The sequence below is a fragment of the Lathyrus oleraceus genome, chromosome 4, assembly GCF_024323335.1.
Source record: "Lathyrus oleraceus cultivar Zhongwan6 chromosome 4, CAAS_Psat_ZW6_1.0, whole genome shotgun sequence".
NCBI classification, from domain to species: domain Eukaryota; kingdom Viridiplantae; phylum Streptophyta; class Magnoliopsida; order Fabales; family Fabaceae; genus Lathyrus; species Lathyrus oleraceus.
Window position 1 is genome coordinate 462,821,907 of NC_066582.1, and position 13,861 is coordinate 462,835,767.

General features: G+C 33.4%; 1 long non-coding RNA gene across 1 annotated transcript; it reads left to right on the top strand.

Annotated features, from left to right (window-relative positions):
- Nucleotides 1–388: 388 nt before the first annotated feature.
- LOC127076119 (uncharacterized) lies at nucleotides 389–1,908 on the top strand. Its single transcript, XR_007786759.1, has 2 exons — nucleotides 389–906; nucleotides 1,040–1,908. It is a non-coding gene; the product is annotated as an uncharacterized LOC127076119 (long non-coding RNA).
- Nucleotides 1,909–13,861: the final 11,953 nt, after the last annotated feature.

Consider the following 13,861-nt stretch of genomic DNA (forward strand, 5'->3'; position numbering starts at 1 on the left):
AATGGTTTGTACAATCAATCACATATCACCATACCCCTTATTCCAAAATCCAACGGTGGATATCATAGACTTCACCACCTCTTACATTCACACACAGTCACATCCACATGCAATTTAAATTCACACAATGCGAGTTTGAATACATAATATCTCACTTATTTATAGTAGAAAAGAATTATCTAAGAAATTTTTTATTAAGACTAAAAAAACAAGGTTTTATTTTAACCATTGTGGTCGCATAGATTTTTTTCCGATTTCAGTTAGTATAGATATTGTGATACTGTTTATGGTCGGTCGCAGTTGTAAATTAAACATAATTTATTTTTTAGCATATAAACAGTGAATAACAGTATGAATATCGTCTTATAAGAAAACCGTCCGAATTCGCGATAGCATCGGGTTAGGGGTTGGGTTGGGTTAGAATTGGGTGCATGGGGTCGTGGTCATTTCTGGAAGTGAGGAAACCAACCGGTAGGGTCTACTCATTCACTCTGCCCCAATTTTTTTTTTGTCTTTTTTCTCATTTTCCCTTTTCCCCATTTCTCCTTTATTTTTACTCTTTTTATAACCCTTCTCTCATATCACATTCTCATTCACCACCACCACTCATTCCCTTCTCTCTCTCTTTCACTCCCCCTTGAAGGTAGCCGAGACTTTTGGGGGATGATTCAAGAGTTAAAAGAGAACACAAACCATGTGAAAAAACTTCATATATCTATCTCTCTCATGAAATTCAAGAAAAAAAACTATTTAGAAAGAAGCTTTATTTTTGCGGGGAATGTTGTCTGCTTCGAGGACTTTTTCTTTTTGATCTATAAATTATCTATGGTCAAGAATCGTAAAGTGTTCTCGGACCAGGCTTCATTCCCCTCAATTATAAACTTCCATTCATCTGTTCTTATATAGGTTTGTTTCACCTTTCTTCTTTTCTATAAAAATATGAATATTGTTAGTTTTTTTTTTCTCTTACATATGGATGAAAGTTTTGTTTTTTTCTTAAATATAGATAGATCTGAATCATGAGTTTTGAGTTTTGCAGATTGGTGTAATGATGAAGCATTTTGACCAATTTTATTTCTCTTTCTCTTCCTCAAAAGGTTTTCATCATTACCTCCTTTTTCTTACTCTCTGATTGTGTTATGATGGTGTTTTTCTTGTCAGATGTAACACTTTTTTCTTTCTTCTTCATCATTAGCTAGCTAGATCTTCTCACAATTATGGTTTTTTCCTTCGGATCTGTCTGTTTCTAGCATGAATTTCTCAGATCTAGCAACCCTTTCAATGAATCTTCAACATTCCACCCCTTCTCCTTTTCACTTTCTCTCTCTACAATTTCTCTCTCTAGGGTTTCATGGTATGCATTTTGAGTAGTTTCACTCAGATCTATAATTTCACCCAGATCTATAATTAATAAAGTTTTTCTAAGCTTGGTATATAGCTTTTTATAACCAAATGGATTTCATATAGTTTAAACCCTAGTTTCATATAAATTTAAAGTACAAATGCATCATTTTCTTCGGTTTAACTTTGAATTATAATGATAATGCTTAGTGGTATCCATTTATGAATCAATGATTGATTAAAAATGGAATTATTCTAGGGTCTTTTTGCTTAACATTTTTGAGTTGCCTTGTTTTCTTGATAAGCACGCAGGGATTTTGAAGATGAAAAATGTGATTCAGAATGGTGAGAAGGTAGCTAGGGACATAGGGTAACACGAATGACATAATACAGTCCTTGCTCAGTGCTTATCTATCAGCACTTACTGCTTTTTCTTTATTATCACCATGGTTGATAGTTACATGTTCATGCTTACTTGCACGCAAATGTATAGTTTTCTTATATCAATGCACTGAATGTATCTAAAGTAATGTAATTCTTTAATAAGCACTTATTTTTTTTCGATTACAGTGTCTCGTTGTATAGTAAGAGCCCTTGAACACATTATTTGATCCTTCGACAGATAGAATAATCCAAAGTTGTTAGGAGAAAGTAATGAGCTTTTCTTGAGTGTAACTCTTCTTCCAAATTATCTAGTTTAGAAGATCTAAAGGCCCAATAACAGAGAACTGATCTAAGACTTACTCACCAACAAGTTTTCCCAAACAAAAAGATATCTCAAGGGCCATGGCTTAATTTTCCAAGTTAGCAATATTCAAAAAGTTGTTGATCGGATAGAAAAGTTTGCAGAGAATCTCAACACACTAAACAAAACTGACTAACTTAGGAACTATAACAACATGCCACCAATAAGAAACAACTTAAGAGAGGCAAACTTCACCACAAGAGGAGCTGACTATCCAACACACTCCCAAAAGTGAAGGTACCATAGCGGGTCACGCTTCCTGTCAAACAAAGAGAAACAAAAATTGGAGCATGTGAGTGGACCTACATCTAAGTCAATCAATTATCGAATTCACCCGATGATTAATCAAGAAACTATCTTGACAAAAAATGTTTTACTATGCATTTTTCAAATAATCTAGACCAATGAATTCCAAATTGAAAGCACGCCTTAACGGGCCTTCTTACCCAATCTAACACTTTAAAAACCTTAAAACCCCCTAAAATCGAACATGAGAGAGGTAAAGGCATTCCCACCCAACTAAGAACCTTATACTAGATCAAAGAGACAACCTTACATAAGACAAATAAATGAAGGCATTCCCACCCAACTAAGAACCTTATACTAGATCAAAGAGACAACCTTACATAAGACAAATAAATGATCCTCAGACTTGACTTGACCAATACATAATGCACACCTCAAACCATTATTAGTGGATACAATGTGCGTTTATGCCTTGTCTGCAATCTCTATCTTGAAGCAATTGCCACGAAAAAACCACCACTTTTTAAGGGACTCAATTCTTCAAACCCTAGCCAAACCCTGAATCACCTGATATGACATACAATCAACACCAACCACCAAGTAGAAAAGCCTAATATTAGTATATCTTAATGAAAACCCTTTAGCGACATTCCTTAACCACACCGACAATAGAACTAAGAAGCTCCGCCATGAGCTCTTCTTCCTAGATCAAGAGAGAACGCCTCCATCTAAAATCTAAACCCAATCATTCCCCTCCTAAGTGTCCATCGACTCCACTATAAAAGACTTTTCTTTTAGACGAGGATCAACCTCTCAAAAGAGACACAATAAATTTAGCCCCACTCAAACATCATTCTAGAATCTAGTTCTCATTTTATCCCTTACTACCTTGGAGCAAGAAGAGGCGAACCAATATGACAATTGACCAAAAATAGGGCTAAGAAAGGAGACCATTCTCCATCGGAAAAAAACCTTATGTCTGCTTCTCTCTCTACCTCCCAACGGAAAATCACCTACCTGAAAGTCATACCTGAAAAAGATAATAGCCTTTAACACCTCTAACATCCTCCACCTCAATTTATTTAGCATTGTCAAATTAACGAGTCTCAAATCCTTATTTTGTCAGTATTTATTTGTTTTTCCATGCATTCGAATTATTGTGTAAAATATTATATTCAAGACCATGAAAATTTTCCGATCATTTTAGTTTTCCCTATTTTGTGTAGTGTTATGATTAAGAAAATAAGTGAATGGTGTCTCAAAAAGAATTACTTTTGGGAAATTGAATCTTTTTTTGACCTTATGTAAAGTGTAAAGTTAGTTGGACCCCGGAAGTTTACTTTGTGTTTTTCCATGCATGATATGTAGAAAGAGAAATTGCTAGTTGAATTCCCATACAACTTCTATGTTCACACCTAACTTTTCCATGAATTATTGATGACTTAACCCCAAAAATCTTTTTCAAGTCTTTGTAGTAGTTTGTTGTACTATGTGGATAGAAATTGAGGACCTCGTAATTCTTTTCCAATGCATAGATTAATTATTATATGCATAAAGTGTATAGTAGAATTACTAGACACTATTGACATATTAGATTGTAGTGTGATCTAAGAGTTGACTCTAGATTTACCTTTTCATTCCATTTGGAGAGATTCACACTATGTTTATTAGTTTTAAAAAATGTGATTTTTATCATCATAGCATAGACAAAACAAATTTACATTTTAAATTATAAAATATTAAAATCATTTTTTTTTTATAATTTATAAGAAATGTGATCATTCATCCACCTAAGTTGAAAAAAAAACATAATAATGCTAGCTCTATCTATGCCTCTAGCAACAAAAACACAACCCTTGATGAATGGGAAAGTGAGTAAACTATCAAGGCTTTTAATTAAATGCTTGACCTTGGTGAATAGTTTTACTACTAATCATTCAAATGGAAGATCATGGTTCAAATTTGATCATGTCATTACTTATCAAAAAGGTTCAATTTCTATGATGTTAAGGCCCATAAAGTTGAAAAATGAAACACAGTAACTGTAAAGTTTTGCTAAATACCAAAAAGGTTCTGTCTTTTCTACCACTGCTAACATGGTGCACTGCCCTGAATTTGCTAAGACTGGACCCAATTATCAGTACATAATAAAAGATCTGGGTCAGCTCAATTTGGCTGACATATGACATTGATGTTCACTGTTCAATGTTGGAATAAAATGTAAGAGGTTCAGCATTTTGAAATGCAAATTAAGGTTATTTTATATAGTAAAAACAAGTAAGATTAATAGTTTTAGTTCATTTGTTAATCTTACAATGATAGAGTTTTATGTGAAAGTTCATCTTTATTGTATCCTAATTAATGACAGGACATCTTGCCACATTTTTTGGTTGAGGAAAACATAAATGATTCTGGTTATATTAAATTTATGAAATGCTTCATTGTATTGAACCTCTAAATCAACGTCCCATAGTGACATCAGAAACCTTTGGTTTGAGTGAAAAATCGACTTTCTTTGTATCGAAAGTACTCCCAATAGGTGGTGGGTAGGAGATGTCATGTTGAAGAGTATCAATGAGCGATACAAGTATATGTGGATGAAAGAACTTCCGCTGGAGTGAAAGTATTATGGATAAACTCACATTTGAGGGGATCATTGAGAATAACAAACGTGAATTAGAAACTTTGATAAAAAAGAGTGTGGGAAAGTCTCACATTGATTAAAAATATGGAGACTTGAGCATTATAAGTGAGAGAAGGCACAAACTTATCATCTTGAGATTTTAGATGATTATGTTATACGTCTCTTACAAAGATATTACTCTAAAAGAAAAAGTCTCACAATTTTCAATGCTCCTTAATGAAAAATTCCTCCAACAAATAATCTTCCTCGTGTTGACCCAATATTAATGATCTTCCTCATAATCATAATCCAAAAGTAAGAAAAAGCTATAATAACATGATGAGTTTTACTATGGACAAATGACCTAAATTTTCTAGTATAGGAAAATGATGAATCCATCCATTTAAATACTTAACATCTAATTAATTGAATTGATGTTATGTCATTTTTATATTTAATTATTTTAAAATGAATTAAATTTAAATTAACCTTATCTTTAAATATTATATGTTTTGGTCTGACCAAGGTCAAACTCTATTGGCTCCTACAAGATATAATACTCGATTGTAGATTAGATAAATAAATAGTCTTATTCATTCAACGATTTTAGGAAATAGTTAGAAATGACCACACCTTAGAGCATCCACATCCATCATACCCATATATAAGTTTTTTAAATTGGTCCTACATAATTTTTTATATTATTTCACTCTTTTTAATTTCTTAAACAACTTCACTACATTTTTTAAATTTCCATATAACTCTTCAAAAAATTTAAAATAGGTCCTACCAATTGACATTATATCTCACATTTGTATTAATTTAGACATTTTAAATAAAAATATTAAGAGAGAGAAGCAAATAATTGAAAAATGGTGTAGAAACGTGGTTTAGTGTAACAACTTTCTCAAACTAAAGAATGAGTTTTCATCTCAATTATCCATTGATTTCTGACACAGTAGTATAAAAAATTGTGTAGGAACTTTGCAATATGACCGATAATTATGCTCTTAGAAATGGTCAAAAGACACGAGATCTATAAAATGATCGCACTTTAATTTTTTATCAAGTCGATGTCAAACAAACACTCAAGAACAATTTTAGGAGATAGTTAGGAATGACCGCACCTTAGAAATGGTCGAAAGACACGGGATCCAAAAAAATGGTCACACTTTAACTTTTTATCAAATCGATGTCAATCAAACACTCAAGGGTCTTGGATCGTTTAGACGAACACATCAACGTCTAACCTATAAGACAGATAAAAATGAAGAGCGGTCTTGTATTTTGTGGTCCTATGAAGAACATTTATAGAAATGCATCTAATTAGAGTTTATAAGACCTTAGAGATCGTCATATCGTATTTTCATAGATCCTCTAATATTTGTCTTGTGAGACAACTGTAACAAACAAAAGGTTCATGATCCTTTCCTTTAATCTCATACTTATGATTGTCGCTAACTTGAATGTCAAAGTATTTGAGAATATGTTTCCCACCACCAAATTGGAACAGAAGGTCATACCAAAATTAATCATTATATCCTCATTCACTTTAAACATATAAATCAGAAAGATCATTTCATAACCTTCGTATATGAGAACTAAATCTACAAGAATGGTAATTTATATAGGAGTCGAGATCAATGATAATTGATATACAACCTTCATTCAAATTCCTCAACGCAGTGAGATTTCTTTGATAAATAAAAAGAATTGTAAAGAGATTTCAAAAAAATCAAAACAAACAATACATCGTAGAAATAACTATTAGATTTAATTATTAGATTTAATTCATATTTAAGTTTGTTAGATATTAGATTTAAATATTAGATTTGATTCATATTTAAGTTTGTTAGATATTAGATTTAAATATTAGATTTGATTCAAATTTAAGTTTGTTAGAGGCTTATAAATAGGGTGTCAATCATTGTAACTTTTAATCATGTTTTGTAGCCGTCATTCTTTTAATAGAATATTCATCTTTTATTCTACCTTTGCACCAACAATTGGTATCTAGAGCTCCGGTTCAGATTCATTGGGAAACACGGGAAACACGAGTGAACGTGAGGTCTTGTGTGTTTGATTTTGATTCTTAGATTCGTGTTGAATCTTGAACAAAATCTGATCAGAATTTTAATTTTGTGGGTTGGGAAACACTGTGAGAAATCTGAGTGTACTGTGCAAGGTAGAAAGATGAACGGAAACAGCAACATGAACACCAAACTTCCAGTATTTGACGGTAAAAACTGGAATCGTTGGATGATCCAAATGCGTGTACTATTCGATGCTCAAGATGTTCTAGATCTTGTCACTGATGGTTATGTTCCGGTAGCAGCAGATGCGACAGATGAACAGAAAAACACGCAGAAGGAAGTAAGGAAGAAGGATCAGAAAGCATTGTTCTTCATTCATCAATGTGTTGATGTAAATGTGTTTGAGAAGATTGCAGATTCAACGACAGCAAAGGCTGCGTGGGACACACTGGTTAGATGTTATGGTGGTGACGCATCAGTGAAGAAGGTGAAGCTTCAGTCCTTGAGAAAGCAATATGAGAATCTCAACATGAAGAATAATGAGAAAGTTTCTGAATACATCTCCAGAGTGATTCTGATCACTAATGAGATGAAAGTGTGTGGAGAAACTCTTTCTGAAGAAACAATCATGGAGAAGGTATTGAGATCCCTTACCTCTCAATTTGATTACATTGTGGTAGCAATAGAACATTCCAAAGATCTGAGCACCATGAGAATTGAAGAGCTGCAGAGCAGTCTAGAAGCGCAAGAGTTGCGTTTGACTGAGAGAACTTCTGAAAGGGAAGTAGAGCAGCAGGCTCTGAAAGCAACTTCTGATAGGAGGTATCAGAAGCAGTCAGAAGCCAGGAGAAGATCTGATGGTGGTCAGAAGTCAGAAAGCTCAACCTCTGATAGACAAAAGAATGTTCAGAAGGGAAAAGAGAAGTATGACAAGAAGAAAATCCAATGTTACTGCTGTAAGAAGTTTGGTCACTTTGCTAGAGACTGTTGGTCAAACAAGGAGAGAAAATCAGAAGAAGCAAATATAGCCAGAAGTTCTGATGACGAATCTGTGCTATTGATGGCCTCTGAATCTGGTGATATGGATCTGATAGACTGGTGGTATATGGACACTGGCTGTTCAAATCATCTTACTGGAAACAAGAAATGGCTGGTTGACTTTGACTCTGAAAAGAGGACAAAGATCAGATGTGCTGATGACAAATATCTTAATGCAGAAGGTATGGGAAATGTCAGAGTGACTCTGAACAATGGGAAAACAGCATTGATTCAGAACGTGTGGTATGTACCTGGCATCAGAAGCAATCTGATGAGTGTGGGACAATTAATTGAGAAAGGTTTTTCAGTTACCATGAAGGACAATCTTCTGAAGCTGTATGACTGCAATCAAAAGTTGATTATGGAGTCAGAACAGGGAAGGAATAGAACATTCAAGGTGAATGTCAGAACTGCAGACTCAGAATGTTTTAGTGCAACAAGTGCTGAGAAGGAGAGTGAGCTGTGGCACAGAAGATTTGGTCATTTGAATTTCAGAAGCTTAAAACATCTGAATTCAAAGAAGTTGGTACATGGAATTCCTGCAATTAAGAAGCCTGAAAAGTCATGCAAAGTTTGCATGGAAGGAAAACAACCACGATTGCCATTTGCGTCAGAAACTGCTCCAAGAGCAAAACATGCCTTGGGAGTTGTACATTCTGATGTGTGTGGTCCATTTCCAGTAGCATCGATTGGAGGGAATAAATACTTTGTGTTATTTGTTGATGAATTCACAAGAATGACATGGGTATCCCTTATTAAGTTTAAACACGAGGTGTTTGATGAATTCAAGAAGTTCAGAATGAAGGCTGAGAATCAGAGTGGTCAGAAGTTGAAGATTCTTAGAACTGACGGTGGAGGTGAGTATAACTCCAAAGAGTTCCAGAAGTTCTGTGAGGAGAATGGAATTGAGCATGAGGTTACTGCTCCTTATACCCCTCAACACAATGGTCTTGCTGAAAGAAGAAACCGCATTTTGCTTGATATGGTGAGAAGCATGCTAAAGGAGAAGAAGCTTCCTCAGAAGCTCTGGGGAGAAGCTGTTGCCACTGCAACGTATGTACTCAACCGTTGTCCTACGAAGAAGTTGAAGGAAATAGTTCCAATACAGAAGTGGACTGGAGATAAGCAAAGTGTTAGTCATTTGAAGGTGTTTGGTTCTGTTTGCTATAAACATGTTCCAGAAGCCAGAAGACAGAAGCTGGATGATAGAAGCAAAGTGATGATTCTGATAGGGTACCACAGTACAGGTGCATATAAGCTCTATTGTCCAGAAACCAATAAAATTGAATTCAGCAGAGATGTGATTGTGAAGGAATCAGAAGTTTGGAATTGGGATAAGTCTCAATCTGACTCTGATGTTAGAACCTCTGAAGAAAGGTCAGAGTTCAGAATTTCTGAGGTTGGAGTAAACTCTGACGTTGATTCTGATTCTGATAGTGATTCTGACTCTGGAGAAGACTCAGAAGATGAAGGTGACTCTGATGATCCAGATGACCCAGACTCTGATGGTAATCCAGATTCTGGTGGCAATTCAGACTCTGGAAATATGCCAGACCCTGAAGATGATCAAAGCTCTGGAGGAAGTCAACCATCTGAAGCTAGAAACTCTGAAGCTCAAGACTCTGAACAAGTTCAGAGACCACAAAGAATCAGAAACATCCCCAGAAGATATGCAGAATTTGACATGCTGCAAGACACTGAAGTAGACTCTGAAGGAGAAGTTATTCAGTGTGCCATGTTAGTAGACTCTGAACCCATAAGTACAGAAGAGGCTCTTAAGCAGAAGCTCTGGCTGAAGGCCATGAAAGAAGAACTTGATGCTATAGAGAGAAACAAGACATGGAAGCTGACAGAACTTCCAACAGACAAGAAAACCATCAGCGTCAGATGGGTTTTCAAGCAGAAGTTAAAGTCAGATGGTTCAATTGGCAAACATAAAGCAAGGTTGGTAGCCAGAGGATTTCTACAGAAACCTGGGCTAGATTACTCTGAAGTGTTTGCACCTGTAGCAAGACATGAAACAATCAGAATGGTGATTGCAATAGCTGCTAACAGGAATTGGCCTCTGATGCATTTAGATGTAAAATCTGCATTTCTGAACGGTCCATTAGAAGAAGAAGTTTACGTGTCACAACCTCCTGGATTTGTGAAAAAGAATCAGGAAGGGATGGTGTACAGATTATACAAAGCTCTATATGGATTGAAACAAGCGCCCAGAGCTTGGAATAAGAAGATTGATTCATTTTTCAAGAAGCAAGGCTTTCAGAAATGTGAGATGGAGTACGGTGTCTATGTTCAGCATACTTCTGAAGGAAATATGACTCTGGTATGTTTATATGTTGAGGATATACTGCTGACTGGAAGTTCTGAACAGGAGATAGCCAAGTTCAAGAAAGTTCTGATGAATGAATTCGAAATGACTGATCTAGGCAAAATGACATACTTTCTAGGGATGGAGTTCAGATACTCTGAGAAAGGTATTATTTTGCATCAGCTCAAGTATGAATTAGAACTTCTGAAGAGATTTGATCTGAAGAATTGTAAGATTGCTGTTACTGCATGCCAAGCTGTGTGGATTCTGAATCTATTGCAGGATCTGAAGATTAAAGTAAACAAACCTCTGAAGCTGATGATTGACAACAAGTCTGCAATCAATCTTGCCAGAAACCCAGTGTTGCATGGGAGAAGCAAGCACATTGAGACCAAGTATCATTTTCTGAGACATCAAGTTCAGAGGGGAGTGTTAGAAGTTGTACACTGTAGCACTCAGAAGCAGTTGGCAGATGTTCTGACGAAAGCTATCAAGACTGATCAATTTCTCAGATTAAGGGATGGAATTGGTGTTACAAGTTTTGATGGAATATGAATTAAGGGATGGTATTAGATTTAATTATTAGATTTAATTCATATTTAAGTTTGTTAGATATTAGATTTAAATATTAGATTTGATTCATATTTAAGTTTGTTAGATATTAGATTTAAATATTAGATTTGATTCAAATTTAAGTTTGTTAGAGGCTTATAAATAGGGTGTCAATCATTGTAACTTTTAATCATGTTTTGTAGCCGTCATTCTTTTAATAGAATATTCATCTTTTATTCTACCTTTGCACCAACAATAACATCGTAGTCCCCAAACATTTAAGTTTTTTTTCATTTTGGTAGGAACGTATATAAATTATAAGTTTTTTTTTCATTTTGGTAGGTACGTATATAAATTATAATACTATCGTATATGTATATGTATGAATAGTATATGTTGCTATTATTTCCAAAAATTCTAAGAGGTGTAGCTGTAATTCATTATTTTTTAGACTCTAACCTATGTAGGAGCCTCAAAGTATCTTATTTTTGTAATTTTACAATTTTATCATACAAAATGCCAGTTTTAGAAATTGAACCCACATGTAGAGCTTCAACTGATTCTCAAAAATAACTCTACACTATTACATGATTTATTAAATATTAGGAAGCTTTTATTATATATTTTAACATATTGCATTTTGGCCCTTCACAAGGTTTCTTTACCACCTGCAGCTTTAACTAGTACAATGTCCTTCCTAGATATCAATTTGATGTTTTGTTTTAATAAAGATAAAGAAGTGATATATGAACAATAAAGTGACATATAACCTTTACTAGCCTGATTCACATATAGATCTTCTTGATGCGTCACTATTAGAAAAGCTAGATCGATGAAAAAACGAGAAAAAGCTGTGGAAAGTCAGAGAAAGTTATTATTATCAAGAGGAAAGTTGCACAGAGAGAAAAGATTGGGATGTATTTAGGAAAGAGGAGTGGTTTTAAATTTAGGGGTGTATTTAGTAAAAGAGAAGTAGTTTTAAAGTAGTTTGTTTATATGTTACTTAAAATGGTATTTTGTTCTTAAAGGCTTTTATTCTTCCTAGGTACATACTATCTCAAAGGATTGGTCTTCTTTGTATTGGGCCTTGAGTAAGAGTTTAGTCTTGAAAATAAGTCTTTATTGATGTTCATTCTTTATACGAGCATCTTATTCATTTTTCGAAATTTTAAAAATGTCTTTCGCAGGATCGGTCCAATTATATCGAAGACCTCGTTCTAATTTTATAAATGGATCTAATTTTTTAAAAAACATACAATTATAATAATTAAAAAATATATATCAAAAATACAATTATGTATTAATTAAAAATAAATTTAATTATAATTATTTTAAGTTTTAATCAATCTTAATTTTTGTATGTATCGAGTTTTTATCATAAGATTTCTTTCAATTATTGAGTTTTTTTAATAATATTTTATTTATATTTATGAAAAAAATTGAAATTTTTAAAATTTGGTGTCATGTGTTGCAGCACATGCTGCACTTGCACAGAGTCGGCCCTGGTCTTTTGTTTTCGGAAATGCATCTCCTGATAATCCAAAGGCAAAATAATTTAGAGGTTAAGTCGCAACAGACTCTTCTCCTTCCTCATTTCAAAATATACTTAACTCACTCAAAAAAATTCTCTCAAATTTCTTCTCTACACCAAATCAAGTTTCATTCAACAAGGTTCAAGGGAACATCGATCTTCATCTTAACATCATCCAACTTCATCAAAAACATCAATTTCTTGTAAATTTTTCGAGTTTTGGTGTAAATGAGTAGAAAACAATTACTAGGGTTAGAAATAAGTAGAAATAATATTTAAGATAGTTTAACCATAGTGTATTAGTTGTTTGTTGGTTGAAATTAATGATCAAAACAATTTTTTGAGTTTCATTACGGTACATTACACTATTGTCGCGACCTTTGAGTTGTAGAAATTTCGGAGATGTATCTTCTGAACTTTTGAACGTTTTAGTTTCTATTGAACCATAAATGCATCTCCGTAATTTTTCAACGATTTCTCAGACACCGAAGATGCATCTCCGAAAATATCTTAATGTTTTTTTTATTTATGTTGTTTGCATGCACTAATGATCTGCCTTACTATAACTTACATATATAATGAATGATAGACATAATAGATTGAGGCATTTGATTATATATATATATATATATATATATATATATATATATATATATATATATATATATATATATATATATATATATATATATATATATATATATATATATATATATATATATATATATATATATATATTTGTAAAAACTTAAGAGCTAAGAGACAGTATTCCTGTCCGGCCCATATATATCTGCAGCAGCCCATGACGACGTTTCAAGTCACAGTGTCCAATAAATAACCAACTTAATTAATTTGACAATCCAGATAGTATTTGAATATTCATCTCACCCAGTTCCAAATTGATGAGTTATGACGTTATTTCTATAGTCATCAATTGTTATTTCCGGTCCATTATGAGATTATTTTTTTATTTCTTTTGATTTCATATCAATGTTGAAGAATGATGACATAAAGCAACTTCAAAAAAGTTCTGGTAACAAATCATCACAGCAAAAAGGGGCACTTCTAATGATATAATACCAAAAGCGTGTTTGCCAATCAAAATTGTAAAGTGACACAAAATTCTGGTGCATTCAATCTATAGAATATATTCCACATCCAATTAAAATCTAAAAATATTTTTATTGATATATTAAGATGCATTTTTGAACGTATTTAAAATCATGTCAATCTATATATTTTAGTCGGTCATGTCATTTTTGTCAAAATTTGGTTCGGAGATGCATTTTCATATATTTTTAGAGGTGAATTCGGAGATGCATCTTTGTAAATTCTCATGTATATATATATGATGTTTTTATTCATTGAACTGGTTTATTTAACAACTCAGTGATGATTCAAGATATGCATATCCGGAAATGTCAAGTAGAAAATTAAATAA